The sequence below is a fragment of the Ovis canadensis genome, chromosome 21 (assembly GCF_042477335.2).
Source record: "Ovis canadensis isolate MfBH-ARS-UI-01 breed Bighorn chromosome 21, ARS-UI_OviCan_v2, whole genome shotgun sequence".
NCBI lineage: Eukaryota > Metazoa > Chordata > Mammalia > Artiodactyla > Bovidae > Ovis > Ovis canadensis.
In genome coordinates this window covers 51,248,184-51,273,617 of record NC_091265.1, presented here as the reverse complement: position 1 = coordinate 51,273,617, position 25,434 = coordinate 51,248,184, and the positions used below count along the sequence as shown (strand labels likewise).

At 46.4% G+C, this 25,434-nt stretch overlaps 1 protein-coding gene and 1 pseudogene across 3 annotated transcripts in view; both read left to right on the top strand.

Moving 5' to 3' along the window:
• NTM (neurotrimin) overlaps positions 1–25,434 on the top strand; it is a 956,964-nt gene that overhangs the window by 7,149 nt on the left and 924,381 nt on the right. The gene's annotated exons all lie outside the window — the stretch shown is intronic.
• On the top strand, positions 10,138–10,252 carry LOC138427387 (U6atac minor spliceosomal RNA; annotated as a pseudogene).

Sequence of the window (25,434 nt, the reverse complement as noted above, 5' to 3'; positions counted from 1 at the left end):
TTTGTCCTCTGATGCTATAACTGTGCTTGGGACACAGCCCTTTTTCAGTCGTCAGCTTGTGTTTCCAGCCGTATGCACCCAAAGAGACTCGAGCTTCCCTTCTGTTCATGGTGTGTGTTGCGGTTGCCCTCTGAACACTTTAGGGGGGTTACTCACCTGGCTGCTTCTGTCGGCATTTCCATAGCACTGGTGACTCTTAGCATTCTCCCTGTAGAAGTACAGGCAAGTACCTTTCTCATGGATCCAGGATTCTTCAAGTCAAGCAACCTGGAGCAATCCGCCTCTACTGTCAGGAGGTCCTCATGCGACAGGTGCAATGTGCCTTTGTTTGCAATACTCCCATTTTCTAAGCCAATGGTCCTCAAATTTGTTCTACCATGGAATCACCTGAGGAGCTTTATAAAAATGCCAATGCTTGGACCCCATCCCAGAACGCTTACATCAGCATCTCTTTGGGAGATGTTCTGATATCTTCCAGCGCTCTCTAAGAGGTTCCAACCTATGGCCAGGTTTGAAAGCCATACCTCTTTGGTTATCAGAAAACATTCTCCAACCTGGGATAAGGCACATCCCTTCTAGGAGCCTCTGTCACTTCATCTCTAAAATAAAGCGTTTAGACTAAAAGATTTTCAAGTTTCACGTCCCACATTTTGCAATTCTGCAAATAGCCTTTCTGAGTCTAGTACTTGAAAGGTAGTGGTGCTAGGAGAAAATATTCAGAAGTAGTGTCTGTTTGCAGGAAACTAAGAATATAAACAGCCACAGACGGGCGACCACAGTCGGAACATGTGAGTGGCGTGTGTGCCCACAAGCAGTGCACACTGTATCATACACACTATCACGCATCCACACGTGCCTGTGTTTCTCGTCTAGAAGGCATCCTTCAGGGGGGAGGGAAGGACTAACGAGCCACAGCATTTCAGGTAGGGGGACTCAGGAATGAGAATGATCAATCCCATAGGAGAAACTCCGGAGCCTTGGAATGTGTGAATGTGGGTCAAGAATGGATGTGTTGGAGCCTGATTTAGCGCGAGCTAAGTGATGGTGGGTCTTGGCAGAAGCTCCATTCATAAGTGTGAAGATTTTCATCTCTCTCTCCTGTCCTCCACTCCCGCTCACTCCCCAGGAACCGGCTACCCAGCCTGCTGCTTCCATCTCTCTCCTTCTCGCCGGCAACAAAGGCTCCGTGCTCAGAACCCCAATGGCAGTTTTTGGCAGCACTGTGTTAGGCTGAGGGAGGCTGGCTCCTGCCTCCAAGCCAGGTCAGACCCTGCAGCGCAGGCAGGAGTGAAAGCATGCCTGTTTTGATGGAGTCAGCAGGTGCGGGTGGCACAGGGGAAGCAGAGTTACCGTGCGGGTTTGTGCCAAGTACAGTCCCTGGGTAGCTCACGAAGTGTTCCCACTGCTGTGTCAGCCAGGCAGAGTCACAACCGGCGCAGGCCCAGAGAGACTTTCAGGCTGGTTTATTTCAATCCCTCTGTTGGAGCTCTAACATCCCAGTGGTGCGGCTGCAGCGGTCCCCTCCCTTCTATCTCCAATGTGGGGGAACTTGCCTCTCTCCAGAGCTACTGCGTCTGATTGATCAGGAAGACAGGGAGACAAAGGAGAAGAATCTGTCCTCTCATTGATTCCAGCCCCTCGCTCTCGGTCTGGAGAGGAAACACAGCAGAGTCCTTGGATGGTCTGGGTCCGGGCTTTGGCTCTGCCACTTTCTAGTCTGAAACTTTTGGCGATTTAATCAACCTCTGAGGGCAATTCAGTTCCCTCTTGTACAAAACAGAGCTAATTCTGAGACTTACATTTAAGGCTGGTGTAAGGATTACATAAGTTACTGCAGAGAAAGTGCTCAGAACACTGCCTGGCACACAGTAAGCTCTCAATAAATATCACCTATAGTATTACGAGTGTTGCTAATACTACTACCCACAGGACGAGACTGGTTTTTCTTCGACATGACTTTTCTTCAAATATTTGAAAACACGATTCCCTCCCCTTCTCCCTAAGTTAAATATTCCAAGCTTTTCTCCTGTTTTCTGTATAATCATTCATAGGAAGCGTGCCGATGGCCCTTTCCTAAAATTATTCTGGTTATGCTGTTTTCTTCTTAAGGTAAATCTCTTCCCCGTGTGCTTTGAGTATTATAGAATGTAGCCTCACCTGATTCTAAATCCAGATAAAATGAAATCTCCGCTCTCTGGAAAGGCATGACCCGGGGGTGCCAGCCTCTCTCCAAACCCTTTGTCCTCTGGTTCTCTGAATTCCTAGGGCTTTGCTGCAGCGTCCTCTCAGTAAGTGTGTGCCTGCTCCCTCTACTGATGGCTGTCCTGTCCACCTGGTAAAAACTTGCTGTGATTCAAGACAGAACTCCAGGCTCAGCATCTCTCTGAAGTTCCTACTGTCTCCTTTTCTGCCCCCCAAGGCTCTGGCGCTTCCTTCCGGTACACATCTATTGAGAGTTTGTGTGGTTCCCTGCTGACACCTCTGTCTCTCGTCAGTTGACAGTGAGCTTCTGGAGGTCTGGGACTGTCACACCTAGCATAGTACCTGGCACACAGTTGATTAGTGTTTATGGATAAAACAAAAGGGGGAGAGAAAGAGAGAGAGAAGTGCCCTTAGGTTTATCAGGAGCCATAGAACCCTGTAGAATCTGGGCGAGCTATAATTAACCCTTCCTTCTCCAATGACTGTCATACTGTTCACTCAACAACCTGACCTTGGAACTTGCCCTTTTCTGAAGTCTGTTTATCAGATTCAACTCATCTCTTCCTCTGACAAGACCTCTTTTAGACTCTGAATATGAAGCTACACACATCAGTCACCCCTGATGGCGATCACCAGCCATAAACCAGATGTTATAGGTACACAGGTAGCGAAAATGAGCTCTCATTCTTCCTGGCTAAACTCACCCAGTTCAGTTCAGTCACTCAGTCGTGTCCGACTCTTTGCGACCCCATGAATCGCAGCACGCCAGGCCTCCCTGTCCATCACCATCTCCCGGAGTTCACTCAGATTCACATCCATCGAGTCCATGATGCCATCCAGCCATCTCATCCTCTGTCATCCCCTTCTCCTCCTGCCCCCAATCCCTCCCAGCATCAGAGTCTTTTCCAATGAGTCAACTTTTTGCATGAGGTGGCCAAAGTACTGGAGTTTCAGCTTTAGCATCATTCCTTCCAAAGAAATCCCAGGGTTGACCTCCTTCCGAATGGACTGGTTGGATCTCCTTGCAGTCCAAGGGACTCTCAAGAGTCTTCTCCAACACCACAGTTCAAAAGCATCAATTCTTTGGTGCTCAGCCCTCTTCACAGTCCAACTCTCACATCCATACATGACCACAGGAAAAACCATAGCCTTGACTAGACGGACCTTAGTCGGCAAAGTAATGTCTCTGCTTTTGAATATACTATCTAGGTTGGTCATAACTTTTCTTCCAAGCAGCAAGCGTCTTTTAATTTCATGGCTGCAGTCACCATCTGCAGTGATTTTGGAGCCCCCAAAAATAGTCTGACACTGTTTCTACTGTTTCCCCATCTATTTCCCATGAAGTGGTGGGACCGGATGCCATGATCTTCGTTTTCTGAATGTTGAGCTTTAAGCCAACTTTTTCACTCTCCACTTTCACTTTCATCAACAGGCTTTTTAGCTCCTCTTCGCTTTCTGCCATAAGAGTGGTGTCATCTGCATATCTGAGGTTACTGATATTTCTCCCGGCAATCTTGATTCCAGCTTGTGCTTCTTCCAGTCCAGCGTTTCTCATGATGTACTCTGCATAGAAGTTAAATAAGCAGGGTGACAATATACAGCCTTGACGTACTCCTTTTCCTATTTGCAACCAGTCTGTTGTTCCATTTCCAGTTCTAACTGTTGCTTCCTGACCTGCATACAGATTTCTCAAGAGGTGGGTCAGGTGGTCTGGTATTCCCATCTCTTTCAGAATTTTCCACAGTTTATTGTGATCCACACAGTCAAAGGCTTTGGCATAGTCCATAAAGCAGAAATAGATGTTTTTCTGGAACTCTCTTGCTTTTTCCATGATCCAGCAGATGTTGGCCATTTGATCTCTGGTTCCTCTGCCTTTTCTAAATCCAGCTTGAACATCAGGGAGTTCACAGTTCACGTATTGCTGAAGCCTGGCTTGGAGAATTTTGAGCATTACTTTACTAGCATGTGAGATGAGTGCAATTATGCAGTAGTTTGAGCATTCTTTGGCATTGCCTTTCTTTGGAATTGGAATGAAAACTGACCTTTTTCAGTCCTGTGGCCACTGCTGAGTTTTCCAAATGTGCTGGCATATTGAGTGCAGCACTTTCACAGCATCATCTTTCAGGATCTGAAACAGCTCCACTGGAATTCCATCACCTCCACTAGCTTTGTTCATAGTGATGTTTTCTAAGGCCCGTTTGATTTCACATTCCAAAATGTCTGGCTCTAGATTAGTGATCACATCATCATGATTATCTGGGTCATGAAGATCTTTTTGTACAGTTCTTCCATGTATTCTTGCCACCTCTTCTTAATATCTTCTGCTTCTGTTAGGTCCATACCATTTCTGTCCTTTATCGAGCCCATCTTTGCATGAAATGTTCCCTTGGTATCTCTAATTTTCTTGAAGAGATCTCTAGTCTTTCCCATTCTGTTCTTTTCCTCTATTTCTTTGCATTGATCGCTGAGGAAGGCTTTCTTATCTCTTCTTGCTATTCTTTGGAACTCTGCATTCAGATGCTTATATCTTTCCTTTTCTCCTTTGCTTTTCGCCTATCTTCTTTTCACAGATATTTGTAAGGCCTCCCCAGAGAGCCATTTTGCTTTTTTGCATTTCTTTTCCATGGTGATGGTCTTGATCCCTGTCTCCTGTACAATGTCACTAACCTCATTCCATAGTTCATCAGGCAATCTATCTATCTATCAGATCTAGGCCCTTAAATCTATTTCTCACTTCCACTGTATAATCATAAGGGATTTGATTTAGGTCATACCTGAATGGTCTAGCAGTTTTCCCTACTTTCTTCCTTTTCAGTCTGAACTTGGTAATAAGGAGTTCATGATCTGAGCCACAGTCAGCTCCTGGTCTTGTTTTTGTTCTGTATAGAGCTTCTCCATCTTTGGCTGCAAAGAGTATAATCAATCTGATTTCGGTGTTGACCATCTGGTGATGTCCATGTGTAGAGTCTTCTCTTGTGTTGTTGGAAGAGGGTGTTTGCTATGACCAGTGCATTTTCTTGGCAAAACTCTATTAGTCTTTGCCTTCATTCCGCATTCCAAGGCCAAATTTGCCTGTTACTCCGGTGTTTCTTGACTTCCTACTTTTGCATTCCAGTCCCCTATAATGAAAAGGACATCTTTTTTGGGTGTTAGTTCTAAAAGGTCTTGTAGGTCTTCATAAAACCATTCAACTTCAGTTTCTTCAGCGTTACTGGTTAGGGCGTAGACTTGGATAACTGTGATATTGAATGGTTTGCCTTGGAGACGAACAGAGATCATTCTGTCATTTTTGAGATTGCATCCAAGTACTGCATTTTGGACTCTTTTGTTGACCATGATGGCTACTCCATTTCTTCTGAGGGATTCCTGCCCGCAGTAGTAGATATAATGGTCATCTGAGTTAAATTCACCCATTCCAGTTCATTTTAGTTCGTTGATTCCTAGAATGTCTACATTTACCCTTGCCATCTCTTGTTTGACCACTTCCAATTTGCCTTGATTCATGGACCTGACATTCCAGGTTCCTATGCAATATTGCTCTTTACAGCATCGGATCTTGCTTCTATCTGAGGTGGCATCAGAGGGCAAGGGAAACTCAGACCTGAGACAAGAGGAGAGTGACTGGTGGGTTTTCTTTATCCAGAGACGGTGAAGAGGGAAGTGCTTCTTACCCACTTCAAACCTACTCTGCCTCCTTCTTTGCCACTCCCTACCCCAGGGGCATTTGACTGTCTTCTAAACAGCCAGAGGAGACCTGACCCAGGCACAGCAAGATTAATTGACAGCCTTTTTTCTCAATGCAATTGAACTACAGACATCTGTAGTTCAATAAGCCATTTTGTCAATTCTGAAAACAAACAAGAATAATCATTCTATATTTCTCTTTCCTTCCTCCCTTAAAACTTCTTAATAGAAGGATTTGAATGCCTTATCACTTTTTCATCACTTTCTCGCACTGCTGAAGCCTTCTCCAAGGCTAAAATAGTTTAATCATCAAGTCTAGAAGCTTTTCACAGACTTTCTAGAGTTGCGGGAGGTACCTTGGAATTTGCCTGGTCTCCCACCTGAATGATGTTGGCTAATTCCTACTCACCAGCTCCAGGACCCCCAGAGAGCAGATGCTGTCTGAGTTGTGGGCCTGGTTCTGGCTGTCTATCCGAATCACCTGTGGAGATTGTTAGACACCCAGGCTCAACTCACAAAAAAATCTCAGTATATGGATCAGAATGGGGTGAGGTCATCTCTACTTTGAAACACTTAGGACTTTCAGTGCAGATACAGCTGAGAATAACTGACACCAGCCCCCATTTCAGAGTCGATAAACTCTGCAAGAAAGTACTGCTCAGTATAAATTCTACCTTTTCTCTTTATACACAATGTCCTAAATTTGTTCAGGACAGCAGTATGCTTGTTTATAATGTGCACCTCTGAGATTTGCTTAGAGCCAAGGACGGTCATGTCATGCGAGTGAGGCCAGTGGAAAGCAGACAGAAGTTTCCCGGGTGGCAGTTTGAGGGCTGTACTCAAGAAGCCTGTGCTTTGTGAACCCTACCACTCCCACATCTTTTCCTGACTGAGAGCCTTGCATACTATCCGGGGGTCCAGGAACCAACCTGCAAACAGAAAGGCCAAAAAAAAAAAATAATAAATAAATAAAAAACCCCACTTACAACCAGAATGGCAAAACAGGCTCTTAGGTTGAACTAAATGAATTTGCTGGTTGAGTGAATCAAAGATAGTTGAATAGAAACAATTTCACATGGCTCAGTCTAACAGAGGGACCCCAAGTTCAAGATAACATAGCAGTCAAGCCAGCTGTGTGATATGTATTTCCACACTTATTATTTATGGAAAATATTGCCATATAATTAGGATTCCATTACTTGTAGCTGAATACAATCCTAGTAAATCTACATGGAACAAAAATATGCCTCTTTCTGACTTATGCCAGTTAGAGCCACTCAAAGTACCAGTAATGTTGTGCGATCCAATTTCTTTCTAAGAGAAGACTGTGATGGACCCTAGTTATCTTACCATGAGATTCTTAGTTCCTTGTCACTATTATCACGCATAACTTCGAAACCACTAGTCATTCTGATCGCTATCTTGTAAGCATGTTCCAGTTTGATGATAATTCACTAAAAGACATTACCAGACAGATTGTTCCTGCTGTAGTTTGATTGGCAGAGTGGGGAGTGGGTTATCGCCTACTACATTTTGGACTTTATACATCAGACCAGCTTGTTATTACACTCATTTCTTTTCTTGCTCAGATATTCCACACTATTGCTCATTGAAGTTGCACTCATTCCCCTGTCGAAATTGCTGTTACTCAAGACCTCTCCCATCCTTGCTCTTAGGTGTTTGAAATTTCATTGCATGTGGGTCCATGATTTAAATCCACTGAGGCTATTTTTGTACTCTGATGAGCTGTCACCATTAATTTCCTGTCATTCCCAAGTGATATAAACTTGTCATGTCCACACCACCAAGGTGAATGATTAAAAAACAGCAAAATCATAGAGTCAAAGGTATATCCGAGTTCTTACTTACATTTTTATTTCAACTCCTCCAGAATGATTTATTCAGACCCTACTGTGTGCTGGCCATAAACAATAAGTCCTAGTTCTTACATTCAGTCAAGAAAAACAATTCAAGACAACATGGTAAGTGCTGGGAGGAAAGCAAGTCTTGTTTGCCATGCCACATCGAGATTTTCCAGGTCAGAGAACTCTTATAGAAGGAAGAGATGCTAAAGCTGAGTCACAGATGTTACTAGATTCAACCAAGGAAGAGGAGAGAGAAGTATTACAAGCAAAGGAATCGGCATACGCCAAATCCTAGAAACAGGAGAGCATGGTAGGCATTTAGGAATCCAGCACCAATCTGGCTAGACTGACTGTGTTTGTCTAGTTTCCTGGGATAAAGCGGGAGTGGAGGCAGCTTGTAGGTAGAAAGACAAGGGGTGCAGTTAGAGAAGCAGTCACAAGTCACACCTTGAGTGGCTTTATGGTTCTTGTTAAAGATTTTATTCTGAGGGAAGAAAGCGTTGTATGCCAGAGAGCAGCATGATTAAGTTTGCAGTGTTAATTGATAAATAACATTATTTAGGTTACTTAAAAATGTGAAAGTGTTACTCCTGTTGCAGTGTGGGAATGAATTAAAAGACTAGAGAACGTGGCAGACAAGCAGGCATGAGTTACCCAGGTGAGACTGACAGAGACAAGGAGATGTGGGTATTCAAGCGTCATGGACTTAGAGCAGGGGTCCCCAGCCCCCAAGGCCACTGACAGCCACCTGTCCAAGGTCCATGGCTGGTCAGGAACTGGCCACATAGCAGGAGGTGAGTGATGGGAGAGACGGCAAAGTTTCATCTGCAGTTCCCCATTGCTCTCCATAGCTCACCTTGCTGCCTGAAATATACTGGCCCCCCATCTATGGGAAACTTGTCTTCCACAAAACCAGTGTCTCCTGCCAAAAAGGTTGGGGGCTGCTGACTTAAAGGATAGGACCTGGAGATGGAGAGAAAAAACAATGATGCACGAGAAAGCAAAATGGAAGAGGACTTCTCATATCTGGGTAAATAGGACACAGTCAGGTTTTAGGGAGAGTGTGATGAAAGCAATTTGGGTCTTGATGGTTTTATTTATTTATTTATTCCTCTAAATAATTTAATATACTAATGAGTTTTTTTTCCTCTAAATAATTTAGTATACTAATGAGTTTTTTTTTTTTTCTGATGGTTTTATTGGTGTACACAGAGCTCTCTAATACGGAGTTAGCTGGATGAATCTGGAACTCTGGAAGATAGCTGAGCTTGAACAGAGAGGGTCTTTGACACAGACACAATGAATTACCCAGGAAGGGAGACGATGAGAATTGGGGCAGACAACCAGGATTTAAGGATCAGGAAGGGAAGAGATCTTGCGAAAACAATTGACAAGGAGTGGCCAAAGCATGGGAGAAAAACCAGGAGAATGTGATGACATTGGGGTTAGAGGATGTGTGTTTGGGGCAGGCGGGAAGATAGCCACCACATCAATATTGCTGAGGATCAACTAAGATCAGACTTAGAGGCGAGAATATCTTCTATTCTCTTGGGAAAATAGTCTTTGGGGGTGGAGCCATAGTGTAGGGATCACGTGGGGTGAGAATAAAACATGCGGATGGTTATTTAAGCTTTTTTTATTTTTTAAGGGAGGGAAAGTTGTGACACCAATGGAAGCTGCAGTTAGAGAGAAGTTTGTTGCTTTTGTAAAATAGGGAAGACGGATCTGAAGGCTGGTGGGCGGGCTGGTAAAGGGAGGGTGGGGGGAGATAGGAGGTGGCTACCCAGGTGAGGGCCCTGGAGGAAAGTGGAGCTGGGTGGGCAAATCTTGAGCGTAGGAAAAAGTATGGGACTTGCAGAGAAGGAAAAAAAACAGCGTCATTACTATTAAAAGTAAGGAAGGAACCACATATTTGAAAATACCCATGACCTTTGGGTTCAGACAGAAAAGACAACCATACAGTGAAAGTGGTTTAAAGAAGACAGAAGTCTGTCTCTCTGGTTGCAAAACCACCCCGCTGTGGACCTGGCTGGTGCTGTGTTGCCAGCCTCAGGGACACTCGGGGACCCCAGCCTTCCCCTGGTTTGGATCCAGTGTACAAGGTCTAAGAGGGCAGCATCCTTGTGCCAGGCCATGGAATGGAAGAGGAGAAAAAGTAAGGGGCAGAATGCACACACAGACCATCTCCCAAGGATGCTCCCTCCCTTGAGACCATCACAGAATGTCCTTCCTCACAAGTCCTGGGCCAGAGCTTAGTCACTTGGGCACACTGAGATGCAAGGCAGTGTGGGCAAGGTACCATCCACTCTGGATGACCACATGCCCAGGCGAACTCAGGGGCCCATGACCATGGAAGAAGGGGAGGGTGAACATTAGGAGCCAATTCATGTCTTATGAAAGGAGGAGGTTAAACATCCCTTGACAAGGACAGGAGGGACCCCCATACAAGTGCATGGTTAAGCCCTTACCACTTACTCTGTGGCATCTAACCATGGGTTTGCAACATCTCTGGTCCTTAGGGAAACGCAAATACCATAATCGATACTACTTAATACCTATGAGGATGGTTATTAGTTTTTAAAAATGGTGACAATATAGAGAAACTGAATTGGAAACGTGTGCACAGCTGGTGGGAAGGTAAAGTGGTGCAGTCACCGTGGAAAATCATTCTCGGTTCCTCAAAAAATTAAAAATGGAATTACCATATGATCCAGCAGTTTCACTTCTAGGTGTATATACCCCTCAAATTTGAAAGAAGGCACTCAAAACAGATATCTGCACACCAATGTTCACAGCAACATTATTCACATTAACCAAAAGTGGAAGAAACCCAAGAGCTCAGCCAGGGAGGAATGGATAAACAACATTTGGTCTGTACCTACGATGAGATGTCATCCAGCCTTATGGAAATGAGTGAGTAAAATTCGGACACAGGCTACAACATGGGTCCCCAGCCTCTGGGATCTAATGCCTGATGATCTGAGGTGGAGCTGATATAATAATAATGGAAATAAAGTGCGCAATAAATGTGATGCTCTTGAATCAACTCCATACCATGCCCCCCCGCCCCCAACTGGTCTGTGGAAAAAATGCTTTTCAACAAACAGTTTCTCCCTGGTGCTAAAAACGTTGGGGACCCCTGGACAACATGGAAAAACTTTGAAGACATTATGCCAAGTGAAATGTCAGACACAAAAGGACAAATATTATATGATGCAACTTCTATAAGGTACTTAGAACAGGAAATTCATAGGCAAAAAGTAGAATCAGAGTTACCAGGAGTGGGAATGGGGGTTTACTATTTCATGGGTACAGAGATTCTGTTAGGAAGATGAGAGATCTGGGGACACAGATAGGGGTTAAGATTGTACAACATCAAGAATGTTCTTAATGCCACGGAATCATACACTTAAAAGTGGTTGAAATGGTAAATTTTATGTGTATTTTGCCACAATAAAGACAAATGGAAAAACGAGAGTTGATTAGCAGTCGTGGCACTGCATGGATGCAGGTAAACTCTGAAACTTAGTAACAGGAAGTTGAAGTTTGCATCTGATAGCTTATATTTTCTCTGAGTGTAATTCATGGAAGGTTTGTGTGCACACCCGTGTATATAAGTTTCCTGTGTATGCCTATAACTGTATACGCTGGCAATTTTTTTTTCCCAGAAAGCAAAAAAGGACTGAAAATAGTTGTGTGAATAATGATGGAGAGAACTGGCTAGAGAATCAGAGGGATTCCACGTAGTAGTAATCACGCCTTTCCTCATGGCATTCTTTTTTCTCTGGATTTTAAAATTATTGTTATTATTATTATTATTTTTACTGAAGCATCGTTGATGTACAATATTATATATTACAGGTGTACAGCATAGTGATTCATAATTTTTAAATGTTATCTTTAAGTTTATGTTACTGTGAAATGTTAGTTTTGATCCTCTTTTCTCCGGATTGGTAAGATACGCTATGATCTACTCTCACCGTCTTTTCCATCTCTTTTTCCCATCATTTAGGAGATACACCAGACTTCCTCCCAAACACGGTCAAAACTCATCTCCAGCTCAGTTCTCACATGAACTCTGTAAGGAATTACGGAGATAGAGTTTTCCGTTTACAGTTTGCAGAGCCTATCCATGTAAAATATATTTCGTGATCTCCACACCAATCAAAAAAATTCTTTTCTCACCGCAGTTCCACTGTTAACTCTGCCTTTAGAAACTGAGGGTTTTTGTCTTGTTTTGTTTTGTTTTCCCTAAAGGCTTTATTTCCCTCAACTGTAAATGGAATATTTAAACTTTCTTGAAATGTAGTTTTCATGCTTATGTGGATTATCTTGTGAAATTTGTCTCTCCATTCATACTGAAAAAGTAAAGCCAGGGACCCTAGGAGGTTTCTGAACAGTACACGTGTTCAGAAGGAACATGTGACTGTTTCTCCCCATGATGGCATGTGCAAGCCCCTCCCCGACTCCCCTCCCCCCACAGTCTCTCCCCACTGGCTTCCACCCTGTTTTTGACCTTCCCTTTGTCTCCAGTGCCAGCTCAGGCTGCCATCATTGCTCACAGGACTGCTGTTGCCTCTGAACGTGTCTCCTATACCAGTCTGCATCCCAGCTCAACCCTTCCTCCATCTTGCCCATCACCGATTATCTTGCTACAAAAACAAATTTAGCCATTTGAGTGCTTTACTGAAAATCTCCATTAGCTGCACGCGGCTCTCAAGATAAAGCCCAAGTTCCTTAACTTGGCACAGGCAGCCCTTCCCCCTCTGCCCAGCCTGGGTCCTGCTCTGTCTCCCAGAGACCTCCTCATGCTGCCCTCCAGCCCTGCTGACCGAGACACAGATGACCCTGGAAACTGACCCTGCACACTGATCTGGAAGCTGATGACTTTCCACATCACAGTGACCTTGCAAAGCTCTCGGCCCAGGGATGTCCTTACGGAGAGGTCAACACCATGCAACCCCTGCACACACTTGTGTCAATGTTGAGAGAGGCAGACAGAAGACAGCGAGGAACAGAGTCTAAAAGACTAGAAAAGGAGAACGACGGGGTTTTGAGCTCAGATTCACCGATTCTATCCACAGAGAATCTGGCAGTTTCCTTGTCAGGAGCTAGCCTTGTAGCCCAGGCATCCATTATGTCTGGTCCAACCTTGGACCCTGAATCAGAAAGTCTGGGGCTTGCTGAAAAGGCAGCTCCCTGTGTCTGGAGAAGCCTCTCAGGTGGGTGAGTCTCCCTAAATGTTGAGAACCACTGACGGCAGGCAGTCGTGCAGCACAGGTGAGGAACTCTGATAGGAAGGAAGGGCTGCTGTGGGCGCTGCTGAGGCCTCAGGGGAGGGGTCTCAGCTTCTCTGGAATATTCCCACCTTAGGAAAAACCTGCAGACAAAGCAGACTTGGGGGTACGAAAGCTATAGTGAGTGAGTGAATGTTAGTCACTCAGTTGTGTCTGACTCTTCGCAACCCATGGACTGTAACCCGGCAGGCTCCTCTGTCCATGGGGATTCTCCAGGCAAGAATACTGCAGTGCGTAATCATTCACTTCTCTAGGAGATCTTCCTGACCCGGGGATTGAACCCAGTTCTCCTGCATTGCAGGAGGATTCTTTACCATCTGAGCCACCAGGCAAGTCAATAGGAATATGTAAACTAATGAGACTTTCCTTTTGGGTTGCCAGCCTTAGTAAATAAAAGTCCAAGGCACCCCACTTATTTCCAGAAAAGCGATGCCTAAGTTTTAATTATGCACAGCACATACTTATATTAAAACTTATTTGCTATTGATCTGAAATTCACATTGAAGGGGGCATCTTGTTTTTGTGCCATGTTCATCTGACACCTGTCTCTTGTCCATACATCTTAGACCTCAGGAAAATGGCCAGATCAGAATTGAGAGTCTAAAAGGTGAAAGTTTTCTTGGCTTCTCTTCTTTTTAATGGGGAGGTATGTAGTTTGGCAGTGGGGAGAAAAGAGATGGCTTCCCTTTCTGGCTCATTGGATTATATATAAAATCCACATTTGGGAAAGAAAGAGAAATAGAAAAACAGATGGTGGTTGAAAGTGGCCCACATGCCAGGAAGTCCCTCTCCTCAGTTGAACTAACTGAGCACCTACTTTGGTCCACCCCCCTGAACCCACAATCCCACAACAGAATGAGGGGCCAGCTGCAGGGAGACAGAATTCCATCCCTCAGGGCCCTGCCTCTGGGCAGCTTTTCTGCAGCCACTGGATTACCTGCCTGCCCCAGGTGGCCAGATGCCGCCTCATAGGGTGGGGCTGTGGTGCAGAGACTGGGGGATGGATGACAGGCTTCCTAACAGGATGCAGCTGAGGGAGCAGTGTGCTGACAGAACAATTTGCTGGTGCCCAGAATATCCGCCCAGCTCCGCAAAGCGGCAACCAGGGCGTCAGGAGAAATTTCAGGATTTATCATTTGCTGGGGTGTCAGGCTTTCTGGGAGCCGCACGCTTCCAGACCTGCAGCCTTGACAGGCTGTCCATAGAGGCTTCCAAAGCCTTAGGAGTAACATGCAAAACTAGTCCCTTTTTCTCCCTTCCAGATCCACTGGTGTTTATGTAAATGACTGGAAAAGTAGTTTTAGGCGTATTTCTGGAGCTTAAGGGCTTGGTGAGAAGCCTATTATTGAAAAATCAGAAAACTGAAAAGCAACTTCTTAGACAATGAATTAGCAGCTTGAGGAGTGTGTGTAAGGCCGAGTGCGCTGTAACTGGCTGCCTTGCAAATAGGAACTCCCCCGGGACTCAGTCATCAAGCACGTGGCAACAGGATGTCTGTTTCAACACAGCAAGTAATCAAAGGAGATTTGCAGTTAATCCAAAAAGAACAGGAAGTGTCCAAGGGAAGGCCAGGAAGAGGAGACTAGAAGCAAAGTGAGGGGTGGCCCAGAGCTTTTGGACCTGGAGTGCCAAGTGCAACTGAGACAGCCTTGGAGGGCTGGAGGGTTGGGGGCTGACCCACTCAGCCCCTGAGGCACCAGCCTCCCAGAGGGGAGACTGAGGCTTGGCTTGTGTTGATGCCAACGAGAACATGAACCCAGCCCCTGGCTCTTCTGCTTGACCAGCAAGGTAAACTTTGGGAGGGACTGAACTAGCCTTCGCTGACTTGCTGGACATTTCTGAGTCCCAGACTGGCTTGAGGGTCAGCGGTCGGGCAGGCGGGGACCACTTGCCACTCAGGAGGTACCCTTTGGGTGGTGGTTCCACACTGTCTTTCAGGAAACTGTTCCCTTCACGGGGCCACCACGGTGGTTCTGAGTGTGGTCAGCCCTGCCCGGGCACTTGTCAGAAATGCTAGTTCTGGGGCCCCACCCCAGACTTCTAAACCCGGGGTCCCCAGTCTCTGGGATCTAACGCCTGATGATCCGAGGTGGAGCTGATGTAATAACAATAGAGGTGGAGAACAGAATAAATGTAATGCGCTTTGAATCATCCCCAAACAACCCTCCCCGACCTGGGTCCATGGAAAAATTATCTTTCCTCAAACCGGTCCCTGACGCCCAGAGGATTGGGGATCCCTGGTCTAGACCCTCAGAAACGCTGAAGCTAATGAGGCCCAGCTCTGTGCGGCTTAAGAGACCCTCACAGGTGACCCTGATGCTCACTGTTGTGGAAGTCTGAGAACCAGGGACCACTGTGCTCACGCGGGGCTGTGGTATGGGCAGTTGAGGCAGGCTTGCCCTTCTTCAGCAGGCTTGTCTTCGAGTACAGCCCTGGCCAGTTTCAGATCCTGGAGCGATTCTGTGCTCACCATCCTCCTGGGCCTTTGGGGCTGCGGGGAAAAAAATGAAACATCTATCAAGCATGTCCCAGTCCTTGGTGCCAGTCACCAGTGAATGTTTTATGTGTAATATTTTATTTAATCATTTTCTACAACTTGTGAGCCACGTTTTGCAGAGAGGATTTTATCACTGACAAAAATTTTGGCTCCGAAAGGTCAGATCACAAGTTCTGGATGTTTCCGGAGCCTGTGCTCTTAAAGTACCGACCCCTCCACAAAACCTCTGACACTAGCATTCTCTGCCCGAAGAAGCCCTTGGGTGCCACCCACACAAAGCGCCTGCCAGCCTGGCAGGGCCCCGCTTGGCCTCCCACCCTCCCCCACCCAGTCGGCTCCTTGCCTCATGTTAATTTCCCACCTGAGCACTGAGCACTTTATAAATAGCAAATCTAAAATGAATTTTCTACCAGCGATCATTAGCTCCCTTGACATCCATTAAACATTCTCGCAAGCAGAGTGAAGTGACAAAAGGGATTGATTTTTACAGTGTGCTTAATAGGGGAAAGAAAGAAAGGTGTTGACAAGTCCTTTTTTTTTTTTTTTTGGTCCTGATATCACGAGGAATTTGAAATCAGTCAAATGACTTTTATCTGAAAAAAAGAAGGCTAGGATTGGGGGCGGGAGGAGAAACTGGTGGAGGGAAGAGGCTTTCTCAGCTTAGCCCATTGCTGCATCTGTGACAGGTAAACATGAAGTTAGTTAGCTTGGGCTGGCCACCAAGATGAACATGTCAGATTTAATGCTTCAGAATACATAGGGTCCTAGCCGGGGAGGGTGTGGGGACTGGTGGTGGGCGGGGGAAGTGAGCAGCAGCAGGGAGAGGGAAAATCAACCATCTTCTGCTGAAAATACTGGAAGAATAAATGTGTTGATGTAATATTCAGAGTCAGAGGAGGCTGGCATACAAGGCACGGTAGCTGAAAATTCAACTTTGATTTCAATTTTCATATTTGTCAGCAGTAATTAGATTCACGAAATGTTGTGCCACTGTTCTAAAATACTAATAAGTAGAGGCCTTTGTAGTGTGGTTAATGGAGTCTTTTTTTCCTAGTGGTCTAGAAAAAATTTCATTAAGGCACAAAGTCATACTATATTACAGCGCTTTACCATCATGGACCCTGCTGCCACGGTAACACCATCAGAGACCCGAGCCCTCTGTCTGACCAGAGCCCCTGGATGGGAAGGGGCCTGGGGCTTCATATGCCTCAGCTGTCCATCATTTTTGACCTGCATGGACCTCCGTGGGTCATGGGGGAAGCCAGCTGGCCAGAGACGAAAAGAGAAGCAAATTCAATAAAGCATCATCGTCGAAAGGATGAGCCTGTGAGAGCAAGTGGAAGAGAGGACACGAGGAGAGGGTGGGCAGGTAGGCGCCTGGCCCTGGCTGGGAAGTGTGGCTTCCACCCAGGGAGAGGAGGTCCACTCTGTCCATCTCCAGACTGGACCCCTCCCTGGCTCAACGCTGAAGCCCCATCAGGGACGAACCCATATACCGCATGTCCCTCTCATCCCAGACCTGCTTCTGCTCAGCACAGGCCAGATTCTCTGGGGACAGGGTTTGCTGAAAAGGTTCAGCGTCTGTGATTTTTGAGTGACTTTTCCCTGGGGTGTCCTAACCTCTCTCTGATGTCCCAGGAAACCCCCTCTAGGCAGGATGTGCGGGGATAATTGCACCTGCCTGGGTAAGGGTGTAGTTTCCACATTCTCTAGAGAGTCTGACGGAGCTGGGGGAACTGGGCCACCCCTACTCCATTTGCTCCATCTCAGCACCACTCCCCTGCCGTCATGTTGGCCCACTCAGGTGGCCGGAATCTCTGGGACTGCTCGACAGACGTGGCTACAGAGACAGCAGCCTCTTAGCTGGGCTCTTGGAATCTAGTGAACTCAAGAACTCTGCTGTGATGCTCTCAACCCTCCTCCCCAAAGTCCTGGAGAGAAGCCCAAGCGGTCCATCCTGAGGCTTCCAAGCAATAGAAGAAAGAGCGAGCAGTGGGCATGTGCGGCCTCCTGCACCGGCCCCACACTCCCCCTCGGCTGAAACTGTGCTCTACTCGGCCCAGGAGAGGAGTGACTTGGAGCTACAGCACCTGAGCCATGGGTGGGTGATGCTGGAGGACCATGTGGACGGAGCGAGCTGACCAGGTGAGCAGGAGCCATTCGTGGTGAAGGCAGGGTACAGCTGTCTCGTGAATGGCTGGCCCGTAGCTGGTCACCCTGCCTGGATCCCACTCTCTTGGACCTTCCCTCACCCCCTACCTCCCTGTGTGCGAGTCTCTGACTGTGTCTCCTTCTCCAGAGCTTGCACACCTCTTTGGACCAGGCCTCCCCCGCCCCCTGCAATCCCCTCCCCACCGATCACGCCTGGGCTGCAGCCTGCCTCTCCCCAGCAGCATGCGCCAGATCTTATCCCTGGGCAGCACTTCAGGATGAAAGGAGGAGGGGATATTACATCCCCCAGTGATACCCATGGCAATTGGGAGAGGCTTTTGTTGTGTCATTTCCTACCTCCTTCAGCCTATTAAGCAAACAAAAGTGCTTGTGGAATGAGAAATGTAAATGGCCCACGCAAGCCGATTAATCCTAGATGTACAATTCCATTAATAAGGCCGCTTTTTAATAGGCGGCTCTGGCAGCGGCAGCGGGCAGGCCAGGAATTGATGTATTCTTTGTAATTGTATTGCAACTAATAGGATGTGAGGAAAACGGTACCAGAGAAGCAGGTCTTTCAATACCGCTTTCTAATCAGTCGAAATAATGACTTGCAGGGGAAAGCCTTGAAAAGTAACGACACACAAAATATATAACATCATCCAGGGATGACCCATTCTTCCGAATCCTAGCTTGGGCTTCTTCCTTTCATTTCTTCTCCTGACCTCTCTCTGTCTGCCTCCCTCTTCCAACACGGGTGATCACCTAAACCCAGGCACCGGGCAGGTTGAGCTGGGAGACCCACACATCCCCAGGCTCGAGCATTCTGGGATGCGGAGGTGCAGGGCCAGTTGGCTGAGATTGCTTTTGCCAGCAATCTGGAAGTCATGGTGGGGAAGCAGGAGAGAGGCAGGGTGATGGGGAGGGGAGGGGACTCTAGGAGGGACCCGCGCTGGAGCTCACACAGTTACCTGAGTGACTTTGGCTCGGTCTCTGCACCACCCTGTGTTCCCTGCCCACTCCAAAATGCAAGGAATCTGAGTGAGTTTTCAAAGAATGGGCTGGGGGAAGCTGGCACCCTCGTATTCCAGGGATAAGAAGAGCCAGTGGCTGTGCCCAGGACCTGAACGCCCATCGCCCAAGGCGCTGCCAGGCTCAGGTGTCTTCATTGGATGCGGCCCCTCCAGAGGTCCTTGCTGTGCATCCTAGTCACAGATAAACTTGTTCATCACTCCCTCCTTCATGCCCCGATTCAACAAATACTGGCGGGGTGCCACGATGCGCCAGGCTCTGCTGTAGGTTCTGATCAGGCAGCAGTGAGCAAAACAGACTCAACCCCACACCTGCCCTCATGGCGTGGAAAAGCTTGCGCTGAGCCCTCACTGCGGGTCTTATCAGGAAGGCCCCTGCTCGCTGGACGAGACCATTCCGGGACAGGAACTGGAGCGCCGGCCCGCTGCTGCGGGCACAGTGGAGGAGACAGGGCCCCCTGCCAGCCCCTTGCTCCCCTTGCCAGCCTCTCCTGGTCAATGGGTCTCTCTCCTGCCTATTTGTATGCGGGCTCTGACCCTCCCTTGGTCGCAGGCTGGAGAGTAAATATAAAAAGAAAAGGCAAAGCACATTTCAGTTGAAATCCCCAAGGAAACTGATGTGATTGCCGTACAGAAACGCTTCCAATAAGGGCAGAAAGGAATATTGCTTTTATAGCTTTGGGGACATAAAACATTTAGGAAATGTGATTGACTGGCAGGGCCTAATTTATCATTTATCTCGTTCTCTCTGCTCACTCTCTGCCTTCTCCCCACATCCACCCGGGCGGACAGAAACAGGCAAACTTTTTTCCCCTTTCTGCTTTCCTTTCTTCTCCTTCTCTCTCGGAGACTCGGATTTATCATCATTCTGTTAAGCGGGAGAACTCCTGTGGCTATTTATAATTAATGCTCAGAAACCTGCCAATCCATTTAATGACACTGGCAGGTCAAGGCCCCCTTATAGCTCTCCATTAATCATCATTAGAACAGCTCTGAGTTTTTACATTCTTTTTAAATGTTAATTCACCTCTGTAATGCTCCTTTTAGTTAAAACTGTAAAGAGGCAAGTGGCTGGTGGCTTCGTGCCGCCCGCCGGGGGAAAGGCATGGTAGAGTTGATAAAGCCCGCCTGGCTTCTTCTGTTCTTTGTCCTCCACCCCCTATCCTCGGCACCAGATGCCAACCCCATTTGTTCTTTGCGTGCCTCTATTTATCTGTAGCAAAAGTGCCTAGTGACTTAAAGTTCTGGGCCAGTCAACACACTCTGATGTCTTTGGACTCTGGGGTCAACAGACTCTCAGGGCAACAGCCTCTGAGGAGTTGCTAAGCCGGGGTCCTGACATGGTTTGGAGGTTCTTAAAGGTAACAGGGCATCAAGGACTCCAGAGGTAAGTGGGGCTGAGAACTGCCCACATGGCTTTTCCAACACTTGCGAACAGTCAGCCCATGAGCTGTTAAAAGGGGTCAGGGCACATGAAGAATTCTCTACTTGCCACTCGTCTCCCTTTGGCCACTAATGGCCTCTGAGACTGTGGGCAAAACATTTCATCTTCTTCCTCATGTACAAAATGGGGCCCACTTCTGTCCTGCCTAACAGATAAGGTTAAACCCATAAGGAAGAATTAGAGTTGAAATTATACTCAGCTTTGGAAACTGCTGTATTGATGCACAGCATCAGGTTTCCCCCTTCCCCCTCTCTCCTGCCCTCTTAGCCGGCGTCATTCATACCCAAGTGTCTGTGCTCTCAAACTTCTGTTGTTGTTCGGCACTAACTCGTGACTATTTGTGAACCCACGGACTGCAGCATGCCAGGCTCCTCTGTCCTTCACGGATTTTACTCAGATTCATGTCCACTGAGTCAGTGATGCTATCTAACCATCTCATCCTCTGCTGCCCCCTTTCTCCTTTTGCCTTCAATCTTTCCCAGCATCAGGGTCTTTTCCAATGAGTTGGCTCTTTGCATCAGGTGGCCAAAGGTTTAGAGCTTCGGCTTCAGCATCAGTCCTTCCAATGAGTATTCAGGGTTGATTTCCTTGAAGATTGACGGGTTTGACCTCCTTGCAGTCCTCCATAGCTGTTGCTTTATATCATCTTTCTCAAGTCAGAAAAGTCTATATGGATCATCAATATCTATGTAGCAAAAAGAGTGTTAAATCGGGGAGGGGGACCTCTATTGGATTGGCCAAACAATTTGTTTAGGTTTCTCCTTAAAAATGTTACAGAAAAACAGAACAAACTTGTTAGCCAGCTCAATAGATCTGAATATCTACTCTGTTACTTATTAACTGTGCAGCTCTGAGCACTTGCCTCATCTTTGTGAGCCTCTTGTCTCTTATTGTTGGGCTTAATGTTTATAAGGCCGCTTGACCTAGTAAAGCCTATGACTTTCTTGCCTGTCCCAAAGGGCCAGGGCAGTGATTCAACCTAACAGTGACAAAAGGGTCCCCTTGACCATCTGAGCTCTTTAATGTTCCTTGTCTTGTCAAGCAACATGGCCTAGAATTTAGAACTCTAACAAAAGCAAGCAGAAATTGATACGGAGAGTAGACAATGTATTCTTAGAATAGAAATGTACATTTCATTCACCTTTGACTCTGATTTCTCTTGATTCCATGCACTTTTGTGCAAGGCATGTGGAACTATGAACTTGACCTTATTTTCAGTGTTAGTCACTCAGTTGCATCCGACTCTTTGAGACTCCATGGCTCATAGCCTGCCAGGCTCCTCTGTCCATGGGATTTCCCAGGCAAGAATACTGGAGTAGGTAGCCGTTCCATTCTTCAGGGTATCTTCCTGACCCAAGGATCAAACCCGGGTCTTCAGAACTGAAGCTCAAAGAGGTAGGGTGGTAGTTCAAAGTTCATGTAGTTCGTACTGTCCAGGGTCACAGGTCAAACTCAGACCTCTTGCATTTAAGTCCAGGTTCTCTCTGTTTTTTTGGTATGACTTCATCTTGTTCCCACCCCCCCCCCCCCGACGATCTTGATGAATGATAATGAGGTGATACACCTTGGATGAAATAGACATCATCCAGCAGCTGCTCCTGTTATGACTGAATTCTAACTAGCAACCTTTAATTTGGGCTAAAAACTTCCATTCCTGGGTTACTTCCCCCGTGTGTTTACATTCATATGGGCATTACTGTGTGGAAGTGAGATTCCTGGGGTCTTTGACAGAGAAGCCCACCATGCTTAGTCTTCCTCCCCTGAGTGGTCTCCGGACCCATCCTTACAGCCGCCGCCATGCCTCTCCACCCCTCCTCCGTAAGCATCACTGACACTCCAAGCAGACACTGGCCCCCAAGCTGGGCTTTGGCCATCTGTTCTGCCCATCACTTGAGAATGCAATAAAACCGGCTTGACAATCGTGCCAACACAAAGGGCAGAGAGGGCTGCACAGCAAAAAGCTGTGTCACTTTCCTTCCTCCAAAGGTTGCATCAAGACTATCTGGGCCCCAAAGAACTTTAGCAGCCAGCAGAGTGTTGCGATATGTGACCCCTTCTCATGTCACTCCTTGGCTGTGTTAATGAGCTTGTGTCAGTTCTCATTGGTACGAGTTAATCATAGTAAGGACTCATGATAACGCAGCGCTGTCCACATTCGAAAAAGCTTTCGCACATCGGCTGTCTCTTTAAACTGGCATGGTTGCAGTTGGATGTTGGAGCTAAAGGCCTTAGGAAATATTTACCCTAGGTCTCTCAGCTGGTTATTGTTGACGTATTTAGCTTAAGTAATGCATCCTTGTTAAATATAATTTGGACACCATACAAAAGTAGCTTTAAAAAGATTTAAAGTCACTCATGCACAATTACATTTAATGTATGTTCTTCCATTTTCCCCCTTATTCTCTGCCATAGTTTTTTATTATGTAGTTGTAATCATATCATTTATATCTCATTTTTTTCTTTTAAGAACAGATCAGAAGCAATTTTCCATGTCGTTACGTAGTATTAGTGAACATAATTTTAATTGGTCTCATTGCATTCCATCAAGGAGATGTACAGTACCATTACCCTATATTTGGACATTTATGTTGTTCTAATTGGGGACTGTTGTAAATAATGTTTCAGTGAAGATCTCCATGCATCCAGCCTTAATCCAATTTTAGGATTCTTTCCTTAGACCAGGTCACTAGAAATCCTGTTGCCACCAGTTCTCTTACTTCTCCCAGGGAAGTGAGGTAGGGGAGATGAAGTGCCTCTAGATCCCATGGACCATCAGAAGAACATTACTCAGGCCCAAGGTCAGGTCTTTGGCCTCCTGCTTTCTCATTTCTTTCAATCCATGGTGGTCTTTAGAATTGCTAAATAAAAGGACTTGAAAATGTATTGGGTGCCCACATAAAAAAAATTTACTTTTAGTATCCAGTGGTTGAGGAAAAAAAACCACAATAAGAGCTACCATGAATTCTGTAGCACTGTGATCAATGTGTATGAAGTCAAACGCAGCAGCATCCCTATATACTTAGAAATAACACAAGCCATATAGCTGAGAAACATCTATCCCATCTGCTGACAGTAGGCATGTAGGCATGATGTAGGCATGGATTCTGAACCTATTTAAAAACTCTTGTCCCCTCTTCACAACAGCAGCCCAAGCTAGGTCCCCTGTCCTTTAGAAAGAATGCATTTGTCCCAAGTCTTCTGCCAGGATATTAATTCCAAGATGAACGAATCCAAGATATTCATCCCATCCCATAGAATCCATGTGAGCCAGGATTCCTTCCCTCTGGGCCTTCCTGACCTCTTTACTTCAAGGGTAGCCGAGTGGTAGAAGAGAGAGAAGTTATTATGAATTTTGAGAGTTGGAACAGACTTGCCATAAGTTTATGTAAAGACTTCAAGGCTTTACAGCCTGAAAGAATAGTCTCCAATTACAACAACAGCATATTAGACACCAGGTATGCATTATTTTATACAAGTTTACAATGTTTCTGTGAAGAGGGTGCTACATGTATGAAACTGAAGAGGACAGTAGTAGTTCATGGTATCCAGAAACTTGAGATCTGCTGGGGATTTAAGCCTTGGAAACTTAGCCTCTTACCTGCGCGCACAGCCTCCTTCACCCCTGACCCCAGCATTGAGAAGTATGATGAGGCAGGTCATGGTCCTTATGTGGTCAACTCTTGTCCACTCAGAAGCCAGTGAGGGGCTTAAGGGAGAGTGTGACTGTTGGGACTGGCCCTCCTCTTCACCCACCAGCTTCCCAGAATCATGGAGACAACACTTCCTCCTGTGAATGGGGAAGGGTGGGTGTCCAGGCAGCAGCCTTCTTTGATCTAGGCTCTGTGTACTCCATGACTAGGAACATCATGGTAGGTGATCATGATTATGGCATTCGATTGAACCACACAAAATTGCCAGCATTTCACCATTCTGATGTTCACTAGCATCATTTTCATAAGGCTGGTCTTAGTACGTGTCTGGGCCTGATGGCCTTAGCACAGCTCAGTTCTGGTTGGTAGAATACTGCAGTGAGTGGGAGAGGACAGGCATGTGGCACTGTGCCCACACCCTGCCCTCAGCTGGCACAGAGGAGTCGCAAAGGGACCTCGCACACTGGAGTGCTATAGGGCCTCTGCCACCTGCCCCTTCCCTCCAGTCTCTCTTCATGCCCCCTTGCGTGAACCAGCTCTCCTGTGAGGTTGCCATTTGGGTTCTGCTCTTGCCAGCTCTCATGAGAATGCGTACTAGAGTTCTGATCTCCTTTTGGCTGAAGACTGTGTTCCTTTTCTGAGCTTAAGGCACTAGGGGAGAGCCACCCAGAAACATGATCTTTATCCCTGGATGGTGTCTTGATCTAATTTCCTGCAGCATTGAGCCAAGCCCAGGGTTTAGAAATAAAGGGGCTTTGGTTTGAATCTTGATTCTACCACCTGTTATGTGACCTTGGGCAGTTTTTCTCTTCTCTCTCAGTTTGGGTTTCATCAACTACAATCCATACTGTTGATTAAGTTCTGGAATTTATGTAGAATTTTTCCACGCGTCATGGCCATGGGACACATTTTGCTCCCATTTCTTTCTGAATCTGGTAACCTGGGAGGATGCCAGGGAAGGCAGCCTGACTTTGTCTTTTCACAGAGAAACTCCATGTGCTGAACCAAAAGTTGGCCCCAAGGTTCCGACAAGGGCAGGTATGTGTGTGTGGGCAGTGGACCACAGCATCTGAAATAAGTCACGTTGCAGAAAATCTAGGACGTGTGTTCCTTATTATTCATTCTCTCTCCCTTGAGCTTGGAGTAAAACCAGTTTTCTGCTTCCTCTATCTGGGCCTCACCTTTTAAGTTTCTGGAGTCTGATACTGCACCCCCTTAATAAACATCCCCCTTTCCCACATGGAGATGGAAAAACATAAAAAGAGTGTGTCAGATAGGGTGCAGAGACAGACAGAGACAGAAAAGACAGTGCAAGTGGCATGGAGAGAGAAAACAGGTGGATGTTAAAACACTAGGTCCCCAAAGCCAACAATATTTATGATCAGAAAAGCCTGTAGTTAAGAAAAATGAAATCCTCTAGGTCTTATAAAGCATCCCCAGTAAACTCCCAGGGCGCTTAGGTTTACCTGTTCCCAAAGAAGGTCTAATTCCATAAAGATCTGTAGCATTTGAGAAAGTGTGTTTGCCATACTCTTTTGCTCAGGAAAGTGTATTAGGATGCCTCTTTCAACTGTTTCTTGCAGTGAAAACGTGGGTTTTTAAAGCAACAAGTG